The sequence below is a fragment of the Camarhynchus parvulus genome, chromosome 17 (genome assembly GCF_901933205.1).
Source record: "Camarhynchus parvulus chromosome 17, STF_HiC, whole genome shotgun sequence".
NCBI classification, from domain to species: domain Eukaryota; kingdom Metazoa; phylum Chordata; class Aves; order Passeriformes; family Thraupidae; genus Camarhynchus; species Camarhynchus parvulus.
The window spans coordinates 8,423,609-8,437,149 of NC_044587.1; the positions used below are offsets into that span (position 1 = coordinate 8,423,609).

Consider the following 13,541-nt stretch of genomic DNA (forward strand, 5'->3'; position numbering starts at 1 on the left):
TTAAAACTCCCGATAAAGCACTCCGCTGATGCTGTAGGGAAAATATTCTGCTTTCTGAGTCATTTGCCCTGAGCTGACTTTCTTTTTGAATGGTTCAGGGGGTTTCCTTCTTTAGCCATAAATTTCATGCAAATTCTTTTTTTGTGCGTGTGTGTGTGTGCCTGTGGATGACAGCGTGAGTGTGTGAGTGTGTGCGCGCCAGAGAGAGAGAGAGGCTGTTCCTTTAAAGCAAAACTGAAAAAAAAATGCCTTCAGGCATCCTATTACAGTGGAACGAGCCAAGGATCAGGATTTGCAGCTCAGCTATATAAACCCAGCAGAATCTGGCTGCTCTGACCAGTTTGCCTTGCTGTCAAAGCTCTCTGCCTTGCGCTCGCACACGGCACCGGACAACGCAACTTCGCCGAGTTTTGACAGGACGGCAACAAAAGTCAGGAGAGCCCAGCTGGCTTTGAACAGAGTATTTATTTCATGGAGGCTGCTCACAGCGGGATCTAAGCTCTGGCAGAGTCTCTAAGGTAAGTCTGCTTCCTCCCTGAATGAAAAAGTCCTCTCACACACGAGTTTGCGGTGACCCCGTGCTCTGGCATCGCCCTGGTGGCTCTGGCTGCCTGGTCAATGGGCAGGGATGCTGTTAGGGACTCATTTGGGATTGGAGCATGCCTGTCCCAAAATCTATCTGCATTGTCCTGTGCAGTAATGTCAGAAATGTCTCAACGGGCAGGGATGCTGTTAGGGAATCATTTGGGATCGGAGCATGCCTGCCTCAAAGTCTGCCTGCATTGTCCGATGCAGAAATGTCAGAAATGTCTCAATGACATCCACCCAACCCAATGAATGAATGGAGCAGGAGCCGGCTGGGTGCTGGACATCCTCACAGAGCCCAGATTGACAGGCAGGGCAGGAAAGCAGATTTGGGATTTCCTCTTGGCTCCTGGCATGCTATAAATGTTTCCCCCAGCCTCACCTCCCAAACCAGACTAAATCCACTCACAAGTTTTAACCCTCCCAAGCACAACTCCTCTTGTGCTCCTGTCTGTGACCTGATGAGAGCTGGGCCCTTCCTGCTGGTCATTTGCTGTCCCCACACTTTTTTTCTTTGCACCAAAGCCTTTGTCACCTTCCTCCCCGCCCCCACTGGGCTCCAGTTTCTTTTAAAAGTCCTGTAATATTAGCCTGCAGTGGGGAGCACAGCACAAAGGAAGATTCAACTGGTATTTTATTACCCCTGCTTTGCTGGGTGGGTTCTGGGAGTGGGAGGGTGAAATTCTCCATCCTCATGGAAAAACAGAGGCACTTGCTCCGTGTCTCAGCTGCTTGCTCCCTGGTGCACTGAGATTTTCTGCATGACTGTGTCTGCACTTACCAGCGAGGCTCAAATTGGCTTAAAAAGGAGAAGCTGGCTGGGAGAAGGTGAACACACTTAGATTCATTTAGGAGCTAAACTCACTCACTCAAGACTTTGTGTTACATCACCTTTGCAGAGTTTTCCCTGCCTGGTTTTCTGTCTGGCTACCAGGACAGAGAAGTTTTTGGCAGTTAATCTAAACTTCTGAAAAGTCTGTCTCATACTATGGAAAGGAATGTTTGGATTGAAATGATGGTGATGTGTTGTGTTGCACAGTGGAAATCTAAAATTAAAAAGCAAACTGAAAACATTTATAAAAGCTTTTTCTTCATGACAAAACAGAAAACAATGAGGTGGATGTGATTCTATGGTCTGGGTAAAAGCCTTGCTGTCCAGCTCTCGGGTTTGGTTTTCTCTGCTGGTTTAATTTTTTAAGATCATATTAAATATTGTGAATTCTTTATACACCCTTTCTGATTTAATGTTCCATGTGGGGGTTGTTTTATTGTGCTGGGTTTGTGCATTTCCCTTTTAAAGCTGTGAAATCATGGAATGGTTTGGGTTGGATGGGACCTGGGAGATCATCCAGCTCCAGCCATGGGCAGGGACACCTTCCACTAGACCAGGTTGCTCAATTTAGTGGTGCTGGAGTCCAAAAATGAGGTGGAAAATGGGGATTAGGGACCATCCTTTGAATCCTAGGGAAACTTGCAGAAATGCAATGGCTTTTGGATTGTTGGGAACACAGGGACAAATTGAATCTGAAGAAGTTTGACCAGATGAAAGTGTTTAGCCAAGAGAAGATAACTGATCTGCCTGCAGCCCAGCTTTCCTGGCAGGGAATTTGGGGAGCAGCTGGAAGAGCTGTCAGGGTGCTCCCAGTGCAGGTCCTGTCCCGTGCCCAGGGGAGGATTTGCCCCTGAACTGAGCAGAGAGGTGGGACAGGAGTGACAAGGGCTGTGCCTCCCATCACTGACCCAGTCACACTCTCCCAAATACCAAACCTGCATTCACTTCCCATATTTTTTGCTCATTAATTTTATCCTGTGGCTCCTTTCAGCCCAGAAAAATTTCTTTACAAGTCCCAGCCCTTAATCCTGTCACTAGAGTTACTTTATCAGTGTTTCCAGAGCCCTAGAAGAGGCAAAGGATCTGCTGCAAAGCCCCCAGCCTGCAGATGAGAATGTCAGGTCTCGTCTGGAGAGAAAGCAGAAATTCTGCTACAGAAATCACTGATGGTGGTCATGGGCACATGGAAAAGACAAACAACCAGACCCAAATCTCCTGTTGAAATAGTGATGCTTAATGGTATTAGAAGTTACTGGGAAATCCCTAAGCACAGGCTAAAATGTGCTCCACAGGTTCTGAGTAACTGTTAGCTGGAGATTTTTGAAAGCCATTCTCTTTTATTATCCCAGCTCTTTAAAACTGAATCATTTCTCCTCAGTATTCACTCAAACTTAACTATCATGTTGCTCTAACATAATTTCTAAAGGTGTTTGACATTCAGCTTTTTTTCATATTAGTGCTTTTTATAAAATATCTAAAAAAAGCCAAAGTCTATTCATGGGTGAAGACGTTCTGACTTGCTATAAAGAGACTGTCAAAGTTTGTTCTTGAGTATTGTCTCACTTTTTTGATAAGAAAATGAGATTAAATGGCAGGGTCTGTGCCTTTTGGGACTCTCACCCTTTTCAAGAGTCAGGCAGAACTAAAAAGCAGAAGTGTCTGTGAAACAGTGATGCTGCTTTGGAGCCAGAGCTTTAACCCTTTCATCCCTCCTGGCAAAACCATTTGGAAAACCAGCTTGGCCAGTTCTGTGCTGCTTTCCTGGTACAACACCACAGTGCCTCTGTCTACCCATCCTTGTAGGATGTGCCTAAAGGTTTAAGTGGTGCTGATGGCATTTAATTGTCCTGGGTTGGACAATGGGTGTCTGGTGGAAGTGGATGTGAGGGAGAAAGAGTTTCCATCCAGTCCTGCATCACTTAGAGAGCCCTGGTATCTCTGGAGGAATATCACCTTTGGAAGGAAGATTAATGCAGAGAGTGGTGTCTGCTTGGTTATCAGCTGCACATCCACCTGTCCTACCTCTGTGCCACAAGAAATCCACAGTGCTTAAATAATTACTCTCACTTGAAGCCTGTGACTCGATAAATTCCTCCTTGGCCTCGTGCCATCACAGTCTGCTAAGCTGAAGGGCCACAGACAGTTTTAAGGTCTAGTGGCTCATAAAACTCCAGCTTAGGAGTGGATGATTTACATCCCCGGAAAGTTCAAAATCTCAGCTTTCCAATAATAAAAGGAATTTGTTTTGAACTGTGTCAGTTTGAGATGCAAGGCTTTGAAACTGGGCTCTGATTTACCAACGTGTGCTTTCTCAGGCTTAATTACTGGGGTGAGTTTAGCACACCCTGCTCAAAGACTGAGCTCTGATCTAACCCTGTGGTTATAAACTGCAGACGTCTGAAACTACTGTAAAATGTAATAGCTGCTCTTAGTGGTTTTCAGGAAGCTGCTGAAGTCATATTGCAGAAAAAATCATTGTTGCTGAAGTGGGAAACTAAGGAAGACAGCAATCTAAGTGAAATAAGTTAATATTTTGTCACCTACCAGGCTCAGAAATCTTCAAAACTGCAAGCAATTATAGGATTAGTAACTAATGAGTTCTGGACAGGAAACAGCATAACCTGAGGTCATGAGCTCAAAATTAGGAATGTGTACAGATTGCTTATGAGTTTTTAAGATGCAATTTAGTTCATTAAACTGCTTGTATTAAAGAGTTTATCCATGTCTTTCCTTGGTTGATGTTGTAATTATTGGTCCAGCATTTTAGAGCCTCACTGCCTTAGGAATGAAGAGGTTTAATAAATTATGCTCTCTGCCACAAAGAAGCTGCAATTCCTATTATTAGCTATTCCCCAAAAGATTCTTTGTATAGTTAAGAGAAAAAGGAAATAAGAAGGCAGTTCTTTGAGGAAGAGGACTGCTGGAAAGCAGAGAAATGAAGAACCCTGAGGGACAATCTTGAGTGGTCGCAGTTTCCACCGAGCTCAGGGTTTCTACAAGTGTGAAACCTCGGTGCTCACTGTCCACTCGTGTGTCTGACCCTCTGGCCAGTCAGAGCTGGAGTTAAAAGCCTCCCACATGTGGGAAAAGTTAGAGACTGGGCATGGTTCCAGCCCCTGAAATCCCTGAGTGCATGATGTAACCCCACGGTGCGGAATGGGCAGACTGGAGGAGGAGTCAGTGGGATCCTGCCTGACAAGAGGTGGCTCTGGAGCCTGCAGGAAGTGTCTGGGCATTGAAGAGAGGAATGGATGGGGATCCTTTGCTAAAAGGAAAAATTTTGAATAATTTTGTGTCACTTTTTAGCATCGAATGAATGATAGACGTGCCCTTATGACTAGAATTGTCCTAATGTAAGATTTTCCTGTATTTCTAAATGCATCATTTCTCTCTCCTATATGCTGCCTGTCCTGTTGCTGACCAAATAACATCAAAAACCTCCACCTATAACTTCAGAGAGCATATCCAGATGAAGAATTTGAATAATACTTATTAATATAAATCCTACCTCCCAACACACCCCTCCTAAACAAATGTGAGATTTGGCTGTGGATTCAGTGGGAAATAACTCCCCATTTATGTCCTTGTTCGCCTTATGCACGAGCCAATCACCCAAGACAAATCCACCCTGAGCTGATCTCGTCGCAAGAAATTTCTCCAAGCTCCCATCCTTAATTGTCTGCAGTTTCAATTAAACCAAGGTGGGCTGGTGCCAAGTTTTCAGCACTTCCAAGGGGAGAGCCCCGGTGCCCGAATAGGCAGTGGCATTTTGTATTCTTTGGGGAGCGGAGGGCAACGTTGCCAAGTTTGCATTCAGTCATCCATCACATATTAGCCCACTGGAGGTCCATTCTTCCCAAGCAATGGGGGAGCTCTGCTTCCTACTTTGAACGATTACTCCCACAGAAAGGCCTTTCCCCAAACCCAGCAGAGAAAGGAAGCTTTTCTTCGATTCATACAAGCGCTCCCTTTCCAAACTCCCCACAAAAATGATATTGTTTCATGCTCAGAAAAACATATTCTCTTCAGCAACTGAGGAGAAAGTGCAGGGTGGTAGGACAGAAACCTTAAATACAGATTTTTTTTCCTAAAGTGCTTGCTTCAATCCTGGACTCAACAAAGGTTTATTGTGGTGGCTGTCTCTTCCCATGGCAGGCAGGAGCATTGACTATGTGTGGATAGATATTGGCCAGGAGCCTCCCAGGAGGCTGAAACTGAGAGCCTGGGGAAATTCCATTATAATGATTTTGGCTTTAACTCGTGCGCCAGAACTTGCTAAGCTCATAAGCCTAAAATTGCAAATGCTAATTTTGTCATGGAATTAGGATATTTACCAGAATATTAATCTAAGCAGTCTTGATTCTTCTTTAAATTTATCTTCTTTTCCACCATGCTGGCAGCACAAAGCAAAAAGGGAGCATAAATTGCTTCTTATACATGAAAATCAAACAGTGAGATCCTTTCCCTATGTGCCCAGCAGATCTGGCTAAAGAGTTATTTCCACCATTAAGGAAAGGCTGGAAAAGGGCTAAAAAAAGCTTTATTTCCAAGACATAAGTTCACTTTTCCTCGCCAAGAAATCAAAAGACCTGGAAAGAGGCAGTTTGGGGTTTTTGTCAGGCACAGGATGCAGGTGAGAGAGGCTGAGGACTCTGGGGACAGTGGTTTTGTGCCTCTTTGCTGTGATGAAAAGCCTTTATTTGGACAGGAAAGGGTCACTCGCAGTGTGTGCTGAGCACTTCAGCACCAGCCCTTGGTGGTTACCTCCCTCCTCAGGATTTCATCTTGTCAGGAGCTGTTTGCTGGCCTCTCAAAAGGAGCTCAGTGCCCACTCTGCACTGGCTCTTTGTCTCTCGTGGTTCCTTTGGAAGGCCAGCCTCTTTTGGGTGTGCTGAATCCTCCTAAATAGCTTCTCTGTGCTGTGGGACAAAGGTCTATGCCAAGAAAGATATAAAGGTAGCTTGTGATCTGCAGGCAGCCCATTCCTCTTGGCCAGAGCCAGTGTAATGCATATTTTCCCTTTGCTTGTGGCTTGTACTTCCCTCCTGCATTGCTTGTAGCACAGTAATTCAGGGCTGACTCCTGATGAATGCTGCACACTGTGGGCCACAAGGCACTGGAGAACAGGATACATATGAAGGGAAAGTTCTCAGATCATTTTTCTTACTGAAGGATTTTGGCCATGTAAACAGTTTCCAGGAAAAAAAACAAAACAAAACAAAACAAAAACCCTCTGGCATTTCCCATGGTGAGGGCTCCTTATGAATGTCCTATCTATTTTTCCAGTTTGGTGGCCAAGTGGAGTGTTTAGAGGAGGATATACCACCTACAAGCCAGGGAATTTATATTTCCACTGCCAAGTGTTAATTATGATGTCGACTTAGCCACTTTACAGGTTAGCAAGTCAATCAAATGGAGCCAGCACTCCAAGTGCTGCAGCTCCAGGCTTGATGGAAAGCCTGCAGCACCCAGAGAGTGCCATTCTCAAACACATCAGCATTACTTGTGGCTTTATTTGTCATTCTCTGGCTGTTACCTCATATATTGTTTATTTGCCTTAGCAAGAGCAAAATAAATCGTAAGGTTACCAAAACCCACAGAGAAAGATACCAGAGAACTGGAGAAAAATCTGCAACGGGTGCAGCTCATTCTCTTACATCAACTGAAGGTCCATGCATTGGGATTTGCCAGGGTTGCTGCCAGAAACAAGGAAATTCAGTTTATTACCACCAGCCATGCGGCAGGGAAGCCTTTTTGGTTGTTCTGATGCCTGGCCTAGAACAATTCCAGGGATGGGGAATCCCCAGCCTCTCTGTGTTATTTATGCCCTATATAACCTGTAATCCTGTAATGAAATGAAAAAAGGAGGTCCTCAATTTAAGTAAAAATTGAATTAATTAATTCAACTAAAATTAAATTAATTAACTAAAAATTGAGTTTTTGGTGTCAAGCTCCACCTGGGAGAAAGTTTTCCTGCTGACAGAAGCAATATTGAATTCCCTTTGGTGTGGGGTGTTGGATGTCCATGGAACACCCATTGCCTTAATGATATCTTTGTGGTGAGAATGCCTTGGGCTGCTCCAGTTTGCTCTGTGCTCATATAGGTCAGGAGGGCCAAACCCAGGCTGCCAGAGGGGAAAATTAAAACCCACAGAGCATTTTCCATGCCCTTCTTTGCCTGCATTGTCCCTTCCAGCCTACCCTGCTGAGGGGATGTGTTTCTCCTGGGCAGACTTCAGGGGCTGCCAGCCAAATTCTCATGTGACACAATGGCATTGATTTCACTGGGGATCTGGTGCTGGATAACTGAGCTCCATGTCCCTCCTTTCACCATCCCACAGGTCAAATTGCTGCCAGCCAAGGCTTCAGCAGAAGCAGGGCTCAAGTCGCTGTGGGTTAAGAGAACGAGGTCAGAGCTGGTGGACGTCTCTCAAGGCTCCCATTAATGTGGCAGTGGCCAATTTGTTGACATTTGAGGCAGCAGTGCAGATTTTTGTCCGAGTTCAGTCACTAATCACTGCTCAGGGCTGTGTTTATGGCTGTAATTTCCATTACATTACATAAGTGCCTCTGCTTTACATCAGAGCACTGCAAAACATCCCCAGACTGGACTTTTCAGAAGCAGCCTCCTCTCTTTTTCCAAATGCCTCGCACTCAATTTGTCTCATATCTTGTGCCTCTCATTTATATTTCATTTTGCCTTGCCAAGCCATGGTTGATTTCATTCCATCTTCTCTTCATGAAGTGTTTTGCTCTGCTCTGAGTTTGCTACCCTTCCCTGGGTTGCCAAAGATGCAAATTCTTGATGCTACCACATGTGACAGAACTAGGCCAGGCAGATCTGCAGCCCGGGGGCGATTACTGGAAGTCAGATTTCAAGGAACTCCTTCTGTGGTCTTGTGAGTTAGAAAAATGTGCACATTCCTGTGTGTTTGAGGTGCTAGTACCAAGGACAGAGGAGCTCCAGCAGGGAGGAAAAGCTGCCCAGGGAAACTTGTAATTGGTTTAAAAGCAAGGAGCTGCCTGGTGAAGGGTTACCCATCTGTTCCCTCAGCTTCTTTTAAAACCATGCCCGAAGTCTGTTAATGACAGGAATGATAATTCTGGTCACCAGGAATAGTAGCAGGCTTTTGTGGCTGAGTCCTGAGTCATTTTTAGTGCTTGAATAAGTATATGGTTAAATCAAAGTAAAATTATAAAGCACATGCAAATATTCATAATGGATTCTGAAAGTACCCCGCTGCCTGCTGACCAATATCATCTGCAGCAATCCATACAATTAAATACTTTCCATTATTCCAGACCAATATAAATGTAAATTGTTCATGCTCTTACTTACAGCAAAGCTGTTAAAAGAGAAGAATTCCACGTCTCTTGCTTCTGTACGTGACATTCCTCCAGCTAAAATGATTTTAAATATGGAAAAGTGTGGGGTTGGGTGTGTGGAGCAGAATTTTGGCTCATCTCTTTTTCCTGACCTCCAGGAGAAATTTGAAAAACAGCTTCCTCAGAGGTGCTGTACAAAGCAGTGCTGTCTCAGTGCTTATTCACTGTGTATTTGTTTAATATGTCAGTAGTTTATAAATGATCCTTGTTTCTATTGCACAGATTTCACCAATATTTTTGGTTATTATATTAATTTGGCATCTGTTTTTTTTTATATCAGACCAGCTATTCTTTCACCTATTGTTATTACATTTATCAAATGTATTGATGGCTTATTTCCTACCTCTCATTATCAGTAAAAAAGATGATGTTTAATACCTAAATCATGAACTTGTGAGACAAATCACACTGGCCAAGTTCCCATCTCCAGGACTGGCCGCTCCTTTGTTCTCAGCAACTCCTGCTTGGCACGAAAGGAGTGGGAAGAAAATTCAGAAGTCTTGAATTTCTGCTCTTCCCATCTCATCCCAAAACCACCTAGAACTTTGTGAAATGGGCTCTGGAAAATTTATAGGTGGTTTTGGAAGCAAGAGCGTGGAGTAGGGCCTGGAAATGAAGCAGAGCTGTGTGTGTGGAAGGAACACGAGTTGCCGCGATTCATGCGAGCGAGCGCACCAACCCCATGCTCTGAAACTGCATCAGCAAAGCCCTCAAAGTATTTCAAAGCGAAGCCTCCAGAAAATAATGATCTCCTGACAAAGTGTAACTTGGCAGAGAAACTTTCCAAAGACAAGTTTAGCAAACTGTAGATCTTTTCCAGCTCTATGTCTTTGCTGCAAGCAGGGAAAAGCCAAGAGCCCGAGCGAATGCTTTTGCTATTAGCAAAGGCTTTATTAAAAGGTACAGGACGTACTTGAGAGGCAGCAGTGGTTTCTGCTGGGAGGTTATGCACAGGAGCTGCTTTTGCTGTGAAAGGTTTGGGTTTTTTTTTTTTTTAATATTGGAAAAGGCACTAATTGAGGCTTCTGTGTCTGTGGCAGCTCTGCCATGGACTGCATTCAACTCCCTGCTCAGGAGCCCAGAGTCCTGCTGGTGTCCTCAGAGAGGGATGGGTAAAAGTCACTCCTGTGCTGGAAATGCTAACAGGGGATCCAGGCAGAAACCAGGTGTTTCTGCAACCCTGGTTTTGAAAATGCTCAGCTCATAACTTCATATGAAGGAAAAGGAAGATGCAGCGCATTCTCCTTTTATAAATGTGGCCTTGATATGATTCTTATTTACCCAGCTATGAAATTAGTAGAATACATGTTTTATAGAACAGTGAAGGATCAAGTAATTCTTTATATTTTTAAATCAGTCTTAGAGTGGAAAACATTTTCAGCAGAAGTGCCAAGAATTGCTGCTCTGAACTCAAACATGCAAAGGTATGGGAAAGATATTCCCCTTTTCAGTATCTGCACTCAGAATATGTCTGGCCATGACATCCAGGTGATTAAAACCCAGGCAGAAGGAAAGTGTGACCCATCCACTCTGCTTTCCACGAGTCCCTTGGATGTGACCCATTTCCACAGCTCTGCTTCTGTTTTTAGAACAGCACCAGTTTTTCTGAACCCATTGTTGCCTTTGCTGTTCCCATCTCGGCTGTGCCCTGCTGTTTCTAGCCCACAGTTTTTGTCCAGGCTGTGTCTGCCATGGCCTTTTTCTTCCCCCTCTGACAGCTACAGCAAGAACAGAGGTTGCTTTGCAGATGTGAGAAAAAAGTATTTAGCAGATGGCTTTTTCCCCCCCCTCTCCTGAGTTTGTAGCAAATTGCTCCACTTGGCTGATTGCTGTGCCCCCTACCAGGAGCCTGAATGCAGCTCCAGAGCCCCCACTGCCCTGCTTGTTTTGTTTCTCTTTTCTGAGCTCCCGTTTCCAGAATTGATGCTCAAGTGTCCGAGCCTTTAACATAAAACCAAGCTCCAAGGGCAGACTGAATTCCCTCTTAACTTGTGCCTCATCCCAGTCCCTGTGAGTTAGACCAGCTGGGTTTGGTGTGAGCTCTCCCATGGTTACCTCTTGTAATGCTGCTTCTTTTTTTTTTTTTTTCTTTATATGCAACACATTTGAATGATCTGCTCTATAAAATAGCCAGGCTGTTTCTTGTGGCTGCTAGAAAAATTCCTTCTGTGGTCAGAGCTGGATGAAGGATTCTCCTGCACTTCCCATCCACAGGGGTGAATCACTTGGGTTGTGTAACAGCAGCAAACATTGGCACACCAAGGTGCAGGAGGATCATGCACATGTGTGGGAATGATCCCTCAGATCCCATAAAATCTTCCAGAGATGAAAGGACCTTCAGTTGATGTAAGAGAATGAGCTGGACTTGTGCATTTTGGGTCACTTGCAGATTTTTCTCAAATTCTCTGGTGTCTTTCCCTGTGGGTTTTGGTAACCTTACAATTTATTTCCATGGATTCATCTTCTCATTCTGGTAATTGGCCTGGCACAACCTCTTGGCTTCAGAGTAAGGCTGCAGTTCTCTATTATTACCCCAAAATTTCAGGCAGTCCTGTGGCTCTGTGCGTTTGTGCTGCGCATCTGGTCAGACTTTCTTCTACAGAGCAAAAGATCTCTCAGAAAGAAAAAGAAAAAAAAAAAAAGAGAAAAATAAAAAAATCAAACAATGAAAGAATGACTTGGTTTTAAATGGATTTTAAAACTCATCCCATCCCACCCCAGCCATGGCAGGGACACCTCCCACTGTCCCAGGTGCTCCCAGCCCTGCCCAGCCTGGCCTTGGGCACTGCCAGGGATCCAGGGGCAGCCACAGCTGCTCTGGGCACGCTGTGCCAGGGCCTGCCCACCCTCACAGGGAACAATTCCCAATTCCCAATATCCCATCCATCCCTGCCCTCTGGCACTGGGAGCCATTCCCTGTGTCCTGTCCCTCCATCCCTTGTCAATCTTCTCTCTCCATCTTCCCTCTTGGCCCCTCCAGGCCCTGCAAGGCCACACTGAGGTCCCCCCAAGCTTCTCCTGTCCAGGTGAGCAATCCCAGCTGTGCCAGCCTCTCCTCCCAGCAGAGCTGCTCCATCCTCTGATCCCCCTGGTGCCTCCTCTGAATCTCTGCAGCAGCTCCAGCTCCTCCCTGTGCTGGGCCAGGGCTGGGGCAGCTCTGCAGATTTCCCTTTCTCTCCCACATTGCAGGGATAACACTCCAGCTCTTTGCTTTTTAATGATGTCTTTTCTGACAATTTTACAGCACTCCTCAGGAAGATGTTTAATTATGGAAATGAGGATTTAACAGCACCTTTCCTGTGAGGTCCTTGGAATACGTAATTCCCAGGGACACACATGGGCCCTGTGAGGTTTTACCAGAGGTTGAACAGAGGCACAGCAGATGATTTATGAAATCATTTCAGAGCAGGATGCCTGAGTTTCAGGCCTCAGTCCTAACCATGGACCACACCCTGAACCCCAAGGTTGTGGGCAGTTTCTGGAATCTCTGCTGAGAGCACAAGATGTTGTGGCAATTCCATGGGTCCATTTCTCTTGTTATGGAAAAGACTTGGGGATGGCAGAGCCTCAGTCAGGAAGGTTTTATCTCAGCCTTCATTGTTGAGATGTAGTTTTTCCAAGCCTGGGGAATCCATTCATTGGGAGATCTGTTCATTCCCACTCTGCAAAGATACCTTAATTCTGTTCCTCACTATTCCACTAAACTCTGATTCCTTGGCTGCCCTATTGGTTCACCTCCAACTTTATCCCAGTTTAGATTTCCCCATCATTCAGCAGACTCCCTGGTGAGCCAATCTGGCCATTTGTATTCCTAGATTCCATAAAGGAGATTTTATCTTCTCCAGAAACATCACAGCACCACAAACCAAGGCTCTGTGGTAAAGCACAGGTGAGCTCTGTGCCCCCTTTCCTGTCCATCACCTTCCACAGGACAAATCCAGAAGGAATTTGCTCCTTTCCTTATGCTGCATGAGAACCAGGTTAAAAATCACACCCACACATGTGCCACTGTTGGAAATGTTAGCTGAAATATATTCTAAAAAATAAGATTACCCCAAATGAACATTTGTTTGGCTTTTCCAGCTCAGCATTCAGAGTTTCACCTCCTCACATCCTAAAGGGAATAGATCTAATTTGTAAGAAAAACCCTTTGCTTTTTATAGATGCAGATTTTTCATTTCCTGGGCTTTGCACCTCTGAGAAAGAGCAACATAAACCATGAGTGAGACATTACTTCAGCCAGCCTACTCCAGGCTGCATTATTCCCTTGTACTCATTCAGCAGCCTCCTTTTTGCATGGCCTTATCCTTTTTTTTTTTTTTTTTTTGCCTCCAACAAAACCAGGATTTTAAAAAACATCATACACAGTTATATTTTTAGCTGCAGTGCCAAGGGGTCAAACCCACCAGCTGGTCTAACATGTTGTGGAGGCAAAGGGGAAGTGGAGCTGTCTAAGACACCAGAGCAGCACCATCAAATCCCAAACCTGAGAAATCTCAGTGTCTGTCTCCTCTGCTGCCCCTCCCTCCCCAGCTCTGCTCTCTTCTCTTTCCCCACTCTGCCAAGCTGTTTGTTTTACATCCCCAGCCAAGCTGACTCCCAGCCAAACATCCTGAGGGCAGGAGAATGTTATTGATCCCTAGTTACAGCCCTTTGGTGGATAACAAGCAGAATTTGTCTTGGGAAAAGGAGAATCCCTGTGCTTGGAGATGGTAACAAGCTGAAGGTAATTGGGCAG

The 13,541-nt window shown here is 45.0% G+C and overlaps 1 protein-coding gene across 1 annotated transcript in view; it reads left to right on the forward strand.

The window, feature by feature from the left end:
- Window positions 1–257: 257 nt before the first annotated feature.
- The window catches only part of TNC (tenascin C), a 77,229-nt gene continuing 63,945 nt past the window's right edge, over window positions 258–13,541 (forward strand). The window contains 1 exon segment of the mRNA XM_030961241.1: window positions 258–518. The gene's annotated coding sequence lies outside the window, so the exon portion shown is untranslated.